We start from the raw sequence: 18,404 nt of genomic DNA, 5'->3' as shown, positions 1-18,404 counted from the left end.
TGAACCCTAAAGCTTTGTTTTTATTATTATTACTTATGTCAAACCCTATTAAGGGATCCGCTGGTTACAATTCCCCTCTCCTCCGCTGGTTTCATTTTCCCCCTTCCCATAAATTGTTTATATACTGCGTGGTTAGTAATTTAGGGAGTGCAAATTTAAACTGGATTAGAGTCACTAATTACAAGATAAATAACTGAACTGAACCACGTGATTGTGGCACACACACACTCTTTTGGGGTAACCTCTCTGTTGCCTTGTTGCCTTGTTGCCTTGTTGCCTTGTTGCCTGTTGCCTGTTGCCTTTGTGTTTTTTGCAGAATAAGCCATGTCCCTCGAATATGAGGATACCTCAGCCATGCTGCCTCGATAAAAGGTCATGAGACCCTAGAATGATGCTGCCTTCGATACACTAACATGACCTCAACCCTCGGAAGTTGCCCACGAATAAGGCTGAGGTATCTTCTGGTTGCCTACGAAAAAGGCTATTCTGATCATTCCCTTTAGACTACCTGCCTCTCTATGGCATGGGTCAGTCTTTGGACGAATGATATCTCGACGACCCTTCAACCTCCAAACGAAAGGCTTCCTGCCCTCTTATGGCAAGGATTGACCCTTTCATTCTGAAAGGCTAAAAAGAGACCTATCATCTGAGTTTAAGGTAATTGCCCCTAATTGCCTTGCAATGCTCAATTTTCATATTCTTTCTCACAATTCTTCAAAAACTGGCTACGCTCATTTACGAGCTAAAGTCCATTTTTCCTCTTTCATCTACATTTTCTGAAAACGAGCAAGCAAAGCAATTAAGAGCCCATGGAAAACCATGGATGCAAAGGGTGCCTTACACCTTCCCTTTGCATAAATTACCCCCCGAACTTAGATTTCTTTAAAAAGGTTTTTTTCTGTTTCTTTTTGCCTTTCCGAATTTGTTTGGATAAAATAAAAGTCGGTGGCGACTCTTGCTAACCGCGACATTTCGATCGATAAAAAGTCAGTTCACCGTATTACAGTTCCTTATCAACCAAATTCCCCACACCGTCGCCAACCAAATAACTGCGATCGTGTCCCTAACAACCGAACCTTTCACCTTATGCATGGCGAACGACATTTTTATATAAGAACATGAGAATGAATCTGAACCATTAGATTTTAAAATAAATGGTAGAGATTATGTGTCAATCTTTTTTTCTCTCTCTTCCATTATTAAAATAAATGATGGAGATGAGAGAAAAAAACAATGATACATAATCTCCACCATTTATTTTAAAATCTAATGTTCAGATTCATTCTCACATTCTCATATAACTTACTCATTCTCATAAGATATTGAATATAAATAACAATCATGATGATAAGTGACGATGATGAGGTAGACTTGGCAAATAAATTTATGCTATTCATATTAAACTATAAGAGAAGATATCGATGCAATGGAGGAATCGGGTCATTGAATCACATTCTAAAGGTTAAAGAGCGAGATATGAATTATGAGACGGATGCAATTCGGAAAATATTGATTGATAAAAATTGGTTTTCAAATACAACTTAATTTTCAGATTATAAGTTTCTATGTCAGTTTAAATAAATGTATTTTCAGTGAAGGACTAGTGAAACAAACAATAATACAATATAATAAACTCAACTTAATCTTCTATCAATCTGCATAAGAATTTAAACAACAAAACATTGTCAAGTCACAAGAAAGCCTCTTTCTTGTTACTTAGCAATGTTTCATTCTTGTTCTGAGAATATTAATTCGCTCCTTCACATTACAATTTGTGCACGTTAACTTAAATCGCGTATGTTAATGTTAAGTGCCAAAATGTAGTTATTTTGTGTATGTAAATAGTGGCACTTATCGATACTTTTTGTTAACACCGTTTGAATAATTCCCTGTTTTGTGTATATTTGTATCGTTTGTGTTTTATTATGTTTTTGTATAAATATGTACCGGTTGATAGTTTTGTTGTCTTTTTGTAGGTATTTTTGCGTTTTCGGAGCCTCGAGGAATAAAGTGTCGAAGACACAGCTGCGGAAGCGTTTTGAAGAAATAAAGCTGTTGTTCTGGTGTAACTCGCATCGCGCGCTAGAGGGCGCGTCGCGCGCTGTAGGAGAAAAAGAAATAATTTAGGCAGAAGCTTGGGCGCTTTGCGCGCTATTAGGGCGCATCGCGCTCTCAAGGTCGTTTGGTACATAAGTGAGAGGGCGTGTCGCGTGCAATTAGGGCGCGTTGCACGCTCTGCGATATCAGTTTTGTATAAATAGTTCAGATCAGATTTTTTTAGGTTTTTTTATCACCTCTTCTTGGACAAAGTTGAGCTCTGGTCCATTCTTTGTAGTTTAGACGTTCAAGCAACACTATTGGGTGTCTCATCATGTCGCTTTAGCTCGGGTGGTCTCCGATTGCGCCGACAAACACGAGAAGTTTCCGCTTGTTCTTCTTCTTCCCTGTGACCCATTCCAATGATGGGGTTTGTATGTATATTTTTACTCTCTTGTATGTATATTTGTTGATCTTGGGATCGTTTATATATTCGCTTTACAAATCATCATTGTTATTGTTCTTGATCTTTTTGCTTAAATGCTTCGGATTTGTGTTGTTGCAGAAAGGGACATCATTGATCTTGATTAGGAATGATATCTGTTAGATTCTAGGTTTCAGACATGGATTTATAGCTAATAATCGTAATGGGTATCGATTTTAATGCCTCTGTGTTGTTTGTGCCGATGGAGAAATCGCTGATGTGAATAGTACGGTTGAGCTTTCGTCGGTGTCGCCGAAATGGACACAGATGTTGCATCTTGAATGATGCCTGGTGATTTTGATGCGTATTGTGAGTGTGTTTTCCATAAGAACTCCAGGTTTAAGTATTCGACGGGTTAAGTAGAAATACGATTCCAGACTGAATTCTCTTAAGCTACAATAGATTATTTATTTGCTTTATTTACTTTTCTCGCATTTACCTTTCGCACCCAATCATGAAACTTAGAACGCGAGATAGTCGAACGGCAGTTTTTCTCTACCAATCTCTGTGGACTACGATACGATATAACCTATATCACCCGGTAATAAATAATACCTATTACTTTTTGCTTGCCGCTTTACCACTCCAACAAAATGGCGTCGTTGTCGGGGATTGGTTTTGAGATTACTCGCATTGTGATGGTTTCGCGTTTTAAGTTTCATAAATATGTCCATATTGTATATTTTTTGCATAGACGCATACTTGTATAGTTATACTTGTTTCGTTTTGTTTGGTGAACTTACTAAACAAGTTGAACTCCGATTAGCTCTTAAATTACATATCTTCACTTTTCAACTTGTTTAGTTAATTTCACCATTCCGTTGTAAATTGGTGTTTTTACATATACTTGTATATACTTTTGCTTTATATTCGTTTGTTAAGTGTTTGGGCAGGACGTTTTCTTTAGGTGGCGTTTGAGGATAAAGCATTGGCGTACCGCGAGGAAGTTACTTACCATTCGCAAGACAATAAGGCGTCGAGCTAACAACGTAAAACGAGCGCTTGTTGGGAGGCACCCCAACGGTTGCATATTTTTCTGTTTTAATTTTATGTAAATGAGTAGTGTAGATGTTAAGTGGTGGTGCATTGGAAATTCTGTTTTTCTGAACTGGTTTGATCTTTCTGGTGTAGCGCGCGTCGCGCAACCTGGGAGCTGAAGAGCTTGGTATGGTAAAACTTTGCGCGCGTCACGCGGTCTTGAGGGCGCGCCGCGCGCCCTGTTGCTTTTGGCCAGTGAATTATTTTTAATGGTTCACTCGGCTCGCCTTTTTCCCACTTACACCAAGGTTTTATAGTATTGTATTTTATAGTTATAATTTTAATTCTTTTGTTGTTGTTTAGACTCAAATTGTGGCCCGATTACTTGGAGTCGCATTTGGTAATTCTCTGATTTTGATTGATTCAACATGCCGGTTGTGCGGTAATGATTGTTCAAATTTGTACGTAGAAAAGTACTCGTTTATCGCTTTCTATAGCATAGCATGTTTAGGAGACTTTTCATTAGTACAAATTTCATATTACTCATTCTTTTTGCATAACTTGCTCATGACTTGAATCACAATTAGTTTTCCCTTTTTACCATAAATGTGAGGTGGTTTTCCATTTTATATATATGCGAGAGACCGACAATTCTTGTTTTAACTGGATATTATTATGTTTAATCTTTCATTTGTATTGATTTTGTGAATGCACGAAAGTGATCAAGGCACTTGTTTGATTTTGAGCATAACTACCATAGCCAAATATCAACTCACCTTATGAGTGTGTGACCATTAGTACCCCCTTTTGAGCCTTTTTGTCAATATCCATATTGTTTTTGCTTAATGTTTGTCTATGAGTGTTTGGTTTCATTTGTGTATCGATGTTTGATTTTTTTTCTTGAACTTCACCTGTGATGTTTGGTTGGATTTTTACCTTGCCTTAGAAAGTATGGAGTATTCACTTGATGTTGTGATTGAATTCAAGTTGGGAAGATGATGTTTGCTCATTTATAGTGTGATTGGTATGAGGTTGTGGAAAGAAAATAAAAAGAAAAAGAAAAAAATAATGTGAGAAAGAAAGAATAGAAAAAGAAAGAAAAAAAAAGAGAAAAAGTTTAAAAAAGAAAATAACAAAAAGAGTTGAATAAGATTTGTGCTAATAAGTATTGTGTTTGGTGTGAAACTTGTGATGAAGAGAAAAGTTGGATTGGAATTCCTTTGTTTGAAACATTGTGGAAGTAATTACTCCCTTAGGTTTAGGCAAGTTTTTGTTTCGATTAGATTTAGGACTTATCACTTGTTTGTTAACCAAGCCACATTACAACCTTTAAATCCCTTGTGATTCGTGTCGTTGCATTTTCGATACTGCTTTTGGATGAATGCATAATTTTGTCTTTTGTTTGAAAGTTTGTCGGGTTTGTGTCAAAGTCCTCACCTTTCGGTGTTTTTCATCTACCAATGAGTTTTTGCTAGGCGTGATTTGTGATTAAGCTTGTGTTATTTTAGAATGTTTTGTATGATTTTTGTACTTAGGATTTGTTTCGTTTTCATGTTGTCGTTGTAGGATTGTGGTAAGTATTTACTTTGTTCGTACGTTTTTTGTTTGAACCGTACAATTGTTTTGTTTTTCCAAATCTTGTTGATTCTTGATTCTTTGGATTTTTTACTTTTGCGATTTAAGTGTTTGGCCTTGTTTGAGGACAAACAGATTCAAGTCGGGGAGAGTTTTATAAGTGCCAAAATGTAGTTATTTTTTGTATGTAGATAGTAGCACTTATCGATACTTTTTGTTAATACCGTTTGAATAATTCCCCATTTTGTGTATATTTGTATCGTCTGTTTTTTATTACGTTTTCGTGTAAATATGTACTATTTGATAGTTTTGTTGTCTTTTTGTAGGTATTTTTGCGTTTTCAGAGCCTCGAGGAATAAAGGGTCGAAGACACGGTTGCAGACGCGTTTTGAAGAAATAAAGCTGCTGTTCTGGTGTAGCTCGCGTCGCGCGCTGGAGGGCGCATGGCGCGCTGTAGGAGAAAAATAAATAATTCAGGCAAAAGCTTGGGCGCGTCGCGCGCTATTAGGAGAAAAAGAAATAAAGCTACAATAGATTGTTTTTTTTTTGAATAGGTAATGGAATTACTAGAGAGCATAAGGGGTGCTCACCCGTGGATACAAAGCGGAAAAACTTCTACCGCTCAAAACAAGAGAGCGGGAGAATATTCCAAGAGTAAAAGTTACAACAAGACTTGAGCCTATAATAGGAGCAAAGCCACCTCCAAGAATTAGAAACCACCCCACCCCAACATTCATTAAAACTAAAAGAATCCCGCTTGAAAATGATAGCGTTCCTGTCATACCCCAAAATTTGCCCACATTATTTCTCCTACTCAAGTTTCAAATCCATATGCAAAGCTCCTAGACACACTCTCCTATACAAGGCTCTGAACTAGGGTTTGGGTCATTCAAAGGAAAATCACTGAATCAATGGCTCAAGGTGGTTCCATAGGGTCACCAACATCCCAAAGAATCTCCATGTAAAGTTTCAAGTCAATCAGAGCAAATTGAGTCCCTCAAATCCTGATTAGGTCAACAGTCGACTCTCAAGGGCAAAATAGTCATTTCAAGTCAATGTACAGTCAAAGTTCAAGATATTTGGTCAACGACATCCTCATAAGCCTAAAATCATCATTTGATCAAGGGTTGATCATGATGATGCAAGGAAATATCAGAAAAGTCAAAAGACAAAAGTTACTATTTTGGGCATGAACTGAAAAAGTCAACCAAACTTTGAAAATTCACCAAATATTCATACTTCATCAGAAAAATTCCCACTAAAGCTCATTTTAAAGGGAATTCATTCCTTTATCCAATGGTCCAAGAATCAGAGCTCATAGGTCAATGGTTTAAGAGATATGGCTTCATACATTATAGGTCCTTTTCAAAAGTCAACAAAAAGACACTTTTTTCAAAAGGACATAAAATGAGCATGGAAAAGAATTTTGATATGAGACCAAAGACACTGGTTAGAGGACTCTCTAAGGTTTCCAAAAAGTCCTAGAACACTTCCATACCTCAAAAATTGAGAGAGATAGACTTTGTCAAAGTTGGACTATTTTCAAAGGCATATGTGAAGAGAAAATGATCAAAACTCCAAATATTTTCAAATGGGCCTATATTATTTCTATCCAATCTGCATTATAAGCCCATGCACACCCTAAGATAAGATCTTTTTAATTTTTAAGCTTTTATTATTTATTTTATGGTTTATTATCATTTTAAATCATAAATTAAATACATAAAATAATAAGAATAATTAGAGATCTTATTTTGCCTTGATTCCAATCAAATATATTATATTAATGACTCAATTTTCGTGCACAAAAGGATTGGTGAAGAAAAAGATTGAATTTGGTCAAAAATAGTAAGATTTGTATAAAAAATATTCATTCAAAATATAATCTTCAATCAAGTGAATCACCAAGATTCAACTCAGTTTTGTTGCCCTAATATGCTCACCTATAAGTACACAAACAAGTCAAAGACTAGGGGAGACGAATGCTGCAGAAAAAGAACCCTAGTCAAGCTCTAAAAAATTGCAAGAAAAGTGAGATTCGGTTTCTGAGTTTAAGGACAATTCAATCCAATCCAAAGCTTCCTACAAGTTCCCCAAGGATCACTGAAGGTGTTTGGACCATTACACGCAATCAAAACTCCCAGAATTACCTCCTTTTTAGCAAGGTAAGTCGCTACGTTCTTTGCTTTGATTACATGAATTCATGCATCATTCTTGAAAATTGACTGCGTATTATTGATCCTTATGGTATTTGAAACGTTTCTGGGTTATTGTTTCGTTGTTTGCGTGAATGTATGATAAAACGCCATTGTCGAAGGTTAGGTTTCGTTTTAGGGCTTTCTTATGCAGGTAAAATTGGCCTCAATTAAGGGCAGGGTTGAACTCGTGAGGTCTGGACGATCGTGTTCATGGCCTCGCGAAATATTTTTTGTTGCTTTTGTCCGTATTCGTAAACTTGCAGGGCTATGGCGACGGAGGAGATGAACCGTAGGTAAAGGTTTGTTTTTGGCAACGGACGGAGGTCAGGGATGACTACGTGGCATCCGGTCACTGGTCCAATTCAAAACGCGCGCGCGTTTTGCTGTTTGGATATCAGAAGGATCCAGCGCATCATGGTATCATGCTCCCTCGCCTCTACAACCACTGGATCTCACTTATTCACAATCCAACGCTACTAAAGCTGAGGGTGTATCATAGTCTCCACGCGCGCGCAGCGCTGGATAAAAGTTAAGCAATTTCTAATTTTTTTTTATTTTTATTGCACAACCATTTATTTTTAATATATATATATGTTTTTTTTTACTTTACTTTAAATTTATTTTTGCACAAAAGACTATATAAAAAAATTTACACAAATTTGTTTATAAAATTCTTTTTATGTTAATTTATTTAATTACTTTCAATTTAAATTATTTTAATTATTTATTTAATTGCTTTTACTTTAATTGTTTTAATTATGTATATTCATTCAAAATTCCACATTTATTTTATTTTAATCCCAAGAATTGCATAAAAATTATTTTTCACTCTCGATTTAATGTTTCGATATCGATTTAATTAATTAGGTCGTGAGACCAATAATTAATTAAATCGATTTATCATTATATTCTATTTGAATCTTAACCAGGATTGATAATACACTGAAAATATTTTCTTTCCTTTGTGCCTTGCCTTTACAGGGTTATCGACATGGTTCACTCCGACAATGCGCCTGATCAAAAAAACCAGAGCTAAGTATCTTATCTTTAAAGCATATTTTATTTTCTTTTAAAATCAGGGGTTTGTCTTGCCTTCACTATTTCTGCCTTTACCTTTTCCAGGGTTGACCTCCGAGGCAACCTCCGACTCTAAACCATATCAGATCAAATTCAAAAGCTAAGTCCCGATTTTATCCTTATTCTCTTTATTTATCTTCCCTATTTTTTATACATGTACAATTAGGGTTTGTTATTAAAATGAATTGCCTATACACTCACACCTCGTTGTTTCTTTATTTATTCTTAATGGTCAGAGTCGACGCTTCAGGCAAACCCTTGCCCTCAATCCTGTCAGGCAAATGCCAAGCTAAGTACCTTTTCACTATTCTATTTTTTAATTCATTATTCTATTTTCTTTGTGGTTAATGAAGTTCGCCTTCGAACCTGATAATGCACTCACCCTCCTTTGTTTGCCATTTTTCCTTTTTCAGGGTTCGTCAAATGCCAAAGCTACATCATTGGTAACCCTGAACCCTAAAGCTTTGTTTTTATTATTATTACTTATGTCAAACCCTATTAAGGGATCCGCTGGTTACAATTCCCCTCTCCTCCGCTGGTTTCATTTTCCCCCTTCCCATAAATTGTTTATATACTGCGTGGTTAGTAATTTAGGGAGTGCAAATTTAAACTGGATTAGAGTCACTAATTACAAGATAAATAACTGAACTGAACCACGTGATTGTGGCACACACACACTCTTTTGGGGTAACCTCTCTGTTGCCTTGTTGCCTTGTTGCCTTGTTGCCTTGTTGCCTGTTGCCTGTTGCCTTTGTGTTTTTTGCAGAATAAGCCATGTCCCTCGAATATGAGGATACCTCAGCCATGCTGCCTCGATAAAAGGTCATGAGACCCTAGAATGATGCTGCCTTCGATACACTAACATGACCTCAACCCTCGGAAGTTGCCCACGAATAAGGCTGAGGTATCTTCTGGTTGCCTACGAAAAAGGCTATTCTGATCATTCCCTTTAGACTACCTGCCTCTCTATGGCATGGGTCAGTCTTTGGACGAATGATATCTCGACGACCCTTCAACCTCCAAACGAAAGGCTTCCTGCCCTCTTATGGCAAGGATTGACCCTTTCATTCTGAAAGGCTAAAAAGAGACCTATCATCTGAGTTTAAGGTAATTGCCCCTAATTGCCTTGCAATGCTCAATTTTCATATTCTTTCTCACAATTCTTCAAAAACTGGCTACGCTCATTTACGAGCTAAAGTCCATTTTTCCTCTTTCATCTACATTTTCTGAAAACGAGCAAGCAAAGCAATTAAGAGCCCATGGAAAACCATGGATGCAAAGGGTGCCTTACACCTTCCCTTTGCATAAATTACCCCCCGAACTTAGATTTCTTTAAAAAGGTTTTTTTCTGTTTCTTTTTGCCTTTCCGAATTTGTTTGGATAAAATAAAAGTCGGTGGCGACTCTTGCTAACCGCGACATTTCGATCGATAAAAAGTCAGTTCACCGTATTACAGTTCCTTATCAACCAAATTCCCCACACCGTCGCCAACCAAATAACTGCGATCGTGTCCCTAACAACCGAACCTTTCACCTTATGCATGGCGAACGGGTACTTAACAAAGTCCTCGAAGGATAGATCCTTGATAGTACCAATCCACATAAAAACCTTCGTCCACACTTCCTCCACAACCTCGCAGCCACCTAAGAGGTGAGATAGATTCTCTTCCTCCTTATTACAAAAGACGCATAACAATTCGCTAGAGTCCAGAATACCTCTCTTAAATAAATGGTCCTTGGTAGCTATACGATTGTGGATGATTCTCCAACCGAATAAAAGGAGTTTAGACGAAGATTTTACCTTCCATAAAAGCGCAGCCGCTTTGACTATATTCGGATCAAGAGGTGGTCCGGATAGCTTTTCAAAAACTCTGTTGTAGCAAGACTTAACCGAGAAAGTTCCGTCCATTGAAGGCGTCCAATTGTACTCGCCAGCTCCGTTATCACCAGGAGCATAGTCCTTGATATGTTGCAGCAGTTCTGTCCGCAGAACTACATCCGATGCTGCCTGCGTGCCGAAGATGGCACTCTCGTTCCAGCACCAGCCATTACTGTGAAACGCGCCTGCCGCTGCTACTGATAACAAATCATTTCCAGCCGCTACAAACAGCTCTGGAAAAGCTGAAGCCAGAGTTTGGTGCGCTACCCAACAGCCATGCCAGAATGGTGTGTCAGCCCCTCTCCCAATTTTACAGAAAACAACACCTGCAAAACTGTGGGTTAGAAGAGAAAGATAATTGTCAGATAAGAGCAAGTCCCTCCACCAAATTGAATCGGCCTTCTCAATGACGGACACATCCCCGACCAACACCTTACTCTTCACATCTCTGTATCTAGTTAAAAGAATACCGCGCCAAACCGCCTCCTCATTCGTCAAAATCCTCCACTTCCATTTGCTCAACAACGCTAAATTCATCACCTCAACATTTTTCACGCCCAAACCTCCTTCGTCTCTTTCTTTACAAACCGTCTCCCATCGAACCCAATGGATAGTCCTTTTATCTTCCCTACCACTCCAAAGGAAAGAATTTTGGATAGACCGAATTTCGTTGAGAACCTTCGAAGGGGCTTTGTAGAAGGACAAAGAATAAATTGGAATAGCATTTAAAACGGAATTAATCAAACACACCCTTCCCTCTATAGAAAGATTCAATCCTTTCCACACGGCTAGTCTTCTTCTTAAATGAGATAACAAATCCTTCCACAACGATGTCTTTCTAGGACTATCGCCCACTCTCACACCTAGGAATTTAAAAGGCAAATTATCAACTTTGCACGCAAGGAAGGTCGAAGCCGCTTCGATGAACCAATCTCCCACATTGACTCCAAAAATATTGCTCTTGTTGAAATTCACCCTCAACCCCGACATAATCTCAAAACCTCTAAGAATTGATTTAATGCTCCAAATGTTCGCAAGATCACCTTCCGCCAAAATAATTGTATCATCCGCAAATTGTAGCATACCACTCGTTTCAAAGTCATTGTACTGAAAACCTCTAAACTCTCCTAACGATGAAGCTTTTTCCATAAGACCCGTTAAAACTTCCGTGGCTATAACAAACAAAAACGGGGACAACGGATCTCCTTGACGAAGGCCTTTTTCCACCTTAAAATCCTTTGTGACGCTCCCATTAATGATAACGGACAAAGAGCTAGTAAACACACATCCTTCCATCCACCTTAACCATTTTTCTCCGAACCCCATTTTGATGAGGACAAACCTCAAAAAACTCCAACTTACCCGATCGTAAGCTTTTTCAAAATCCACCTTCATAACTAAACACCTCCGCTTCTTTCTTTTGGCCAAATCCAACACCTCATTCACCACCAAGACACCATCCGCAATATTTCTCCCCGGGACGAAAGCCGTTTGGTTTTTCGAAATCAACTTCCCTAGCACACTTTTCATCCTTCCCGCCAAAAGCTTTGAAATTATCTTATAAAGGCTACCGACAAGACAAATCGGCCTAAACTCGGTCAATTTGATAGGATGCTTGACTTTTGGAATGAGCATGATGAAGGACGAAGTACAACCTTTCGTAAGCTTAGCTTTATCATAGAAATCCGTCACATAACACACCACATCCGCCTTCACCGTTTCCCAACATTTTTGGAAGAAGTCCAAAGTAAAACCATCCGGGCCCCGGCTTTTATTTCCATCGCAATCCCACACCGCCGTCTTAATTTCCTCTTCCGAGAAGGGCCTTTCCAACCACTCTTTATCTTCTATATTCAAGGAGCGAAAATCCAGCCCCTCCGGGACAGCTCTAGCATGATTTTCTGTATTTTTCTTCTGCTACGGGATTCTACCTTCAAACCCCCAAAAACCCATCTTTTACACACCAGAAAATCATTATAAGTCCTAATTCTTCAAGTTCAATACCAGCATTATATAATTACTCAAATACACACATCAATTCCATCCATTGTACATAAATCATACATCATTCACATCATCACAAACACATCCAATTTGCCCTATAGATTCCAAAACCCCAAAATCTAACACACATTCAATTGAGATACAAAACCTACATAATCAATCCCATCATCATTAAACTGATAATATAGGCTAAAAGGATTAGTCACCCCTTACCTTAGCCAAGAACCTTGAATTCTTCTCTTCCTCCTCTTCTCCCCTTTCACGTTCCTTCTCTTTTCCTCTTTTGCTTCTCTTTTTTCCTTATTTTCACAATTTCTCTATTTTATAAAAACATAGGATAATTAGTTAGTAAGGCCTCTCCATTGGCACCTCCCTTTTTACTAACTACGTCACGGCCCAATAACAATAATTCTCATAATTCTTCCAAAAATCCAATTTTGATTACTAAATAATCAAATAATTTCCAAATAATTAATTTAACTTAATTAAATTAATTTATGAAATTACGGGGTGTTACACCCCTCGGTTTTTTGAATAAATCGAGATAAAAGATATGCTAGTTTTGAAAATAATAAAAGTGCAGCTACTGGGATTCGATCCCATATGCATATAACTATATCTCTCAGTTTTTTTAATTAATAAGGTGTTAAGTGGAAACTTTTATTGGTGCTCTTCATTACCTCGCTACTTTAGCCGAGGTAAAACGCTTTTTTGTCCGAGGTTAAAAGCGTTATTTGTAGTAGTGGAGTCCTAAATAAAATTTCACTAGGATTTGAAAGAGGCATTGAACATCATGCGGTTGATGTTCCTATAAGACTATTGGAAAGTCAATATGGACAACACTAAGGATTGATGTTCAGTCAACAGGCCACGTGTGTTTGATGACACAAATTGTGACTATTGAAAAGTCAATATGGTTGCTTTTCTCAAATTCATTGACAACAAAACTTGGAAGGTTGTGGTAAAAGCTTGGAAATATCTTGTGAGCATTTTTCAATATGGTTCAACAAGCTTAAATACAGAAGCTTAATGCCTCTGTGTTGTTCGATCGGTTGAGACATCGTCGAAAGAGAAATATAGTTAAACTCTCTCGATGTTGCAGAAATGGACATTGATGTGAGGGATATGTGGTGATTTTGATGAGTATTGTAGATTGAGTACGGCGGAGTGATAAATCTAAGTTTGTGAGGAGTAGTTTAGATCCAAACCAGATAAGTTATTCTCTATCAAGAATGAATTATTTTTATGTTCATAAGTTAAATTTCTGTGTTTACCGTCTAAACCCATTTTAACCCAAACTCATAACTAAGAATCCGTCGAACGGCAATTCAGTAGCACTAATCTTTGTGGACACGATAATTTCCCGGATAAATATTTCCAAAACTTTTGTTGCTTGCCGCTTTACCGCTCCAACAATGTTCAGACTAATCAACACTTGTATTGAAGCTACATAAGCTTTAGGGATTTCAAGACTCCTCATGAAAGCATATCCAAGGTTAGGATGTTAAGGCTGCAAATCCTCACAACTGAGTTTGAAAATATGAGAATGATGGATGAGGAACATATCTGATTTCAACATTAGACTGCGATATGTAACCAACAATCCTTTTGCTTTGGGAAAAAAATGTTAGAAGAAAAGCTAGTTAGAAAGATCCTCAAATCTTATCCTTAGAAGTTTGACATGAAGGTAAAATTCATTGAAGAAGTTCAAGACTTAAGCACCTTGAAGGTTGATGAACTCATTATCTCTCTTCAAACCTTTGAAGTTTCTATAAAGGGAAGGTCACAAAAAAAAGAACAAAGGAGTAGCTTTTTATCCAATTCTCTAAGGAGTAGCTTATTATGGTTATCTTTTGATTTTGATTGTTAACAAATAACTGCAAAGCTAGTAGCATAGGAATATGAAATTATAAAATCTTGTTTATTGATCACGTCCGGAAATTAATTAAAATTTCTTGACAACTGTAAGTGAGGGGAAATTAAAGAGGTTGTGTAATGGTATGTATCTTAACACTTGCTGCAGTTACTCCCAGGCCTTGACAGTATCAATTCGGGCAGGGATGAGATTGTCTGGTTACCGGACGAATTAAACGGTTTTTCGATTAAAAGATGCGTTGTTGAAATATGCAGGAGGGATGGGAATTCGGGACTGCAATCTCAAGAGTTGAAAAAATTAAGCTTTTTATGGAAGATACGTGTTCCTTCTAAAGTGAGTATTTTTGGGTGGAGATATGTTTTGGGGAGATTACCAACGAGAGATCAATTGAAGGCGAGAGGAATCATTGTTAATGATTCAGACTGTTGCTTCGTTTTCTGCTTCCATGAATATGAAAATTTCAGTCACTTTTTTGACACGTGCACGTTAATTAGAAGAATTTGGACAAAAGTGGGTCAATGGCTGGGTGACTCTGTGAATTTGTCCATGGAGGAGTTGAGGAATTTTTTGGATCATGCTGACGAGGTTAAGGCTAAAGAAGATCGTTTAACTGTGGGGATTATTTGGATAGCGGTTTTGTGGAATGTGTGGATAATGCGAAACATCATTCTATTTAAAGATAATATCTTTAGCTTTGATGAGTGTTTTTCGGCTATCGTTCTGAGCTCGTGAAAGTGGTTTAGAGTAGTTAACAGATCTTATCTTGTATAAAGAGATGATTGTTTGTGTATTCGGTTTCCCGGTTTTATTAATGCCATTACTTATTAAAAAAAAAAATTTAGACTCAATCAATCAAATAATTACATGTAATGAAAATATTAATAGTATTTAAATTTATAAAAAAGGGCATTAGATACACACACGCTTCTGAATTAATAGTCACTGCTACCCTCTCGCCCCTTTCGTGTCGTGTTATTTTCGATTCCATTCCCGCTACCCGCTCTGTTTTGAATTTTTGTTTTCCATTTGGTTAATCATTATGCTTTTTCTCCTACCTTAATCATGTACATTTTTTTATTTGTTACTTAACTATTTTATTATTTGAGTCTTCATATTGATTTTTGTTATCCGATCCATCTCGGCATCTGATTTTTTCAAGCTTACATTGCAGAAAAGGACAATCATTTAAAGCAATGTGGGAATATGCATTCACCTATTCACCTATTTCCCATGGTTCATCTGAGTATAGTAAAAAAGATGTTTTATGTATGAGACCTAAGTGATTTTAGTATGTTTAGCTTCCAGCTGTAAATTGTTGATATATTTTGATATATGTTCATTGTTGTTTCAGTTTATTTATATTAGGATTAACTTATAAATATGAATTGTAATTAATATTTTTCATTTGAGAATGAAATGTTTTAACATTAAGATATGTGTATTATTTGTAATAATATTCTATTTTTTAATATTTATAATTAATTTACTATCTAAAATGTGAATTTATTAGCATGTTTAATGCCAATAATGATAAATATGGTTTTCCTTATTAGTAATGGCAGATTTTTTTTTTAATTAGAAAGGGATTTTTAACACCAGTTTTATACATAAATTTGGTGTTAAATGAAAACATTTGACACCGGTTATACTATTAACAGGAACCAAATACTAGTATATAATACCGGCCCATGTACATTTAATACTTGTTTAAAATAGGTGTAAAATTGGACTTGTTACACCTTTTTTAAAACAGGTGTAAAAATACATATTTACTATACTGGTAGTTGCAACACCGGTACAAAAATAGGTATTAAAAGTGAAAAAAATGGGTGTTAAATCCCATTTTCTGCACTAGTGAGAGGAACTCACTACAACACTTAGGCTCTTGTACCCCAGGTGATAGGAAGCTTGCTCAACAGTGAAAAAACATAATGAAACCATAAGCGTTCTTCAGAAGCAAAAAGAAAATATTATTTCAACCATCACAGTTCTTGAAGAAAATAATTTTCTAATATAGGAAAAAATTTGAGCAAATAATTTTTTTTTATTTTTCTTGATTGAATTTACTAACAATATTGTTTTTTCTTTTAAGTTAAACTAATTGTTAATATAATTGAGTCCAAATTCACACACAATGGGGGAGATTCCACAATAAACAAACTCAACCACTCAAAAATATCTCTCTCTATCTCTCTCTCTCACATTTTGGTAAAAAAAAAAAAAACTCATACAAAAATTCCAAAACTTCTCAACGCTTTCTCCTTTTTCATCGTATCCAAACCTCAACTTCAAAATCTTCATCACCCTTTCACCATAAACCATTAACATTCATCCCCATCCTCTATAGATAGGGCTTTAATCATCAACATTCATATTCTTTAGAAATCTCCTTCTTCATCACTAAGACAAAAACTCTCCATAAACCACAATCAACCATTTCATTCACATTCACTCCACACCACCATTAACAACAACAACAAATCTCCATCAGTAACAACACTTCAACAACAAAAAGTGAATTGAAAAAGAAGAAAAAATTATCATTTAAACTTGAGTAAAGGGTTCATAAAGAGGACTTGAGTCTTGATGACAGAAAAATTATCAATTAGACCTGTTTGAAATTTGATGATTTGATCTTCTAAACAAAAATCTCTTGCAGAGCACTTTGCTTCACATCTGCATTATTGATGAATACAAGTGCAAACCAACATTGGCCTAAATTGAATTAAGTTCTTTCACAATCCACCATCTCGTTGAAATAATCAAGAAATGACTTTGAACCTTGTTTGAGATTATCAATTTCAGCTCGAAGATAACTTTAGCAAATTGTTCTTTGAGATCTATCCATACATCCAAAGCATTTTCCAAAACGAAGATTGTTTGACCAATTGGTTCAGTAACTGAGTTTAGAATCCATAAGTGAACTAAGTAATTTCATCCTTTCCAAACTACTATATTCAAATCAAGAACAATAGTACCTTCAATGGATCCGTTAATGAAAGAAAGCATTTGTTTGGTTCCAAGAGCTCTTTGCACTAAACGTGACCATGAAAGATAGTCTGAACCATTCAAAAACGGTTTAAGTTTCACATAATTCATACTTTCATTTGGATGATTAATATAATAAAATGAATCGATATCACCATTAGAGACCTAATTTTGAGGTTGATTATCGCGCGGAGACATGGCGAAAGGATTGAGAAGTGAGCACATCAAAGAAGGATGAAAAAGATGTGCGAAAAATACAAGAGAAACGAAGAAGTGAAGAAAAACAATGGTGCTTATATTGATGATACCATCTTATAAATATGGAATTCATGCATAGCTATGAACACCAAGGTTGTCAAAATCAAGTTTTTACCTTGAGCTCGTTTTGTCTAGGTAAAATTGAAACGTAAAATTATAGAGAAAAAATATACTATATCAACAAAATAAAGTAATATTCACAAGCTTGTATCAAACTACATAAATTAACATCCAAAAAACAATAGTTTCTCGAGTTCAAAAATAACTAGGGTTTTCATTTTATCTTCAACTTAATCAAAAGTTCAATCCTTCTACAATCATCTTCATTAGGGTATTCATATTCGACTTGATTAAATCAATCTCTAGATGATAAAGATTCTTCAATATTATAACCAAGATATGAATGTGGAAAAAATTAAAAACTCACAGAGAAGTATTCATGGGGCAAAACATAAAATTTGATTTTTAAAATTTGACAAAAGATGTAAAATTATGTCGAGTAAAATTCAACAATTTTACACAATTTCACAGATTTTAATGTGATTTAAATCATTTAAAATTGTTCTAGAATACGATTTTACATTAAAAAAATTCTACTTTCAATTCCACACGAAATATTAAACTATAACGTAAATATATAGAGTTTAAGACTTAAACCATGATTTTAACAAACCTTGATAAACACAAAATAAGATTTTTTTTCTTTACCCACCTCCCTATGGGGGTCACCCCCAGCGAAAACTCCACTTTACCCCTGCTTCGGAAATGCATTTCCGAAATATTTTTTTTCTAAATTTTTCCAGACTTCGGAAGTGCATTTCCGAAAAAATCCCAAAAATTGAGATTTTGATTAATTCGGAGATGCATCTCCGAAAAAACAAAAAAAAATCTAAAAATTCTAAAAATTAATTTTAGGATATTAATTAATTCATATATCATAAATTTGATATATTTTATGAGTAATAAATAATAATAATTATATATTTTGATATAATTTATGAGTTATGAATAATAATTATTATATATTTCTATTATAATTCATATTTTAAAA

Source organism: Vicia villosa, linkage group LG5 (assembly GCF_029867415.1).
Source record: "Vicia villosa cultivar HV-30 ecotype Madison, WI linkage group LG5, Vvil1.0, whole genome shotgun sequence".
NCBI lineage: Eukaryota > Viridiplantae > Streptophyta > Magnoliopsida > Fabales > Fabaceae > Vicia > Vicia villosa.
This window is presented reverse-complemented; position numbering follows the sequence as displayed.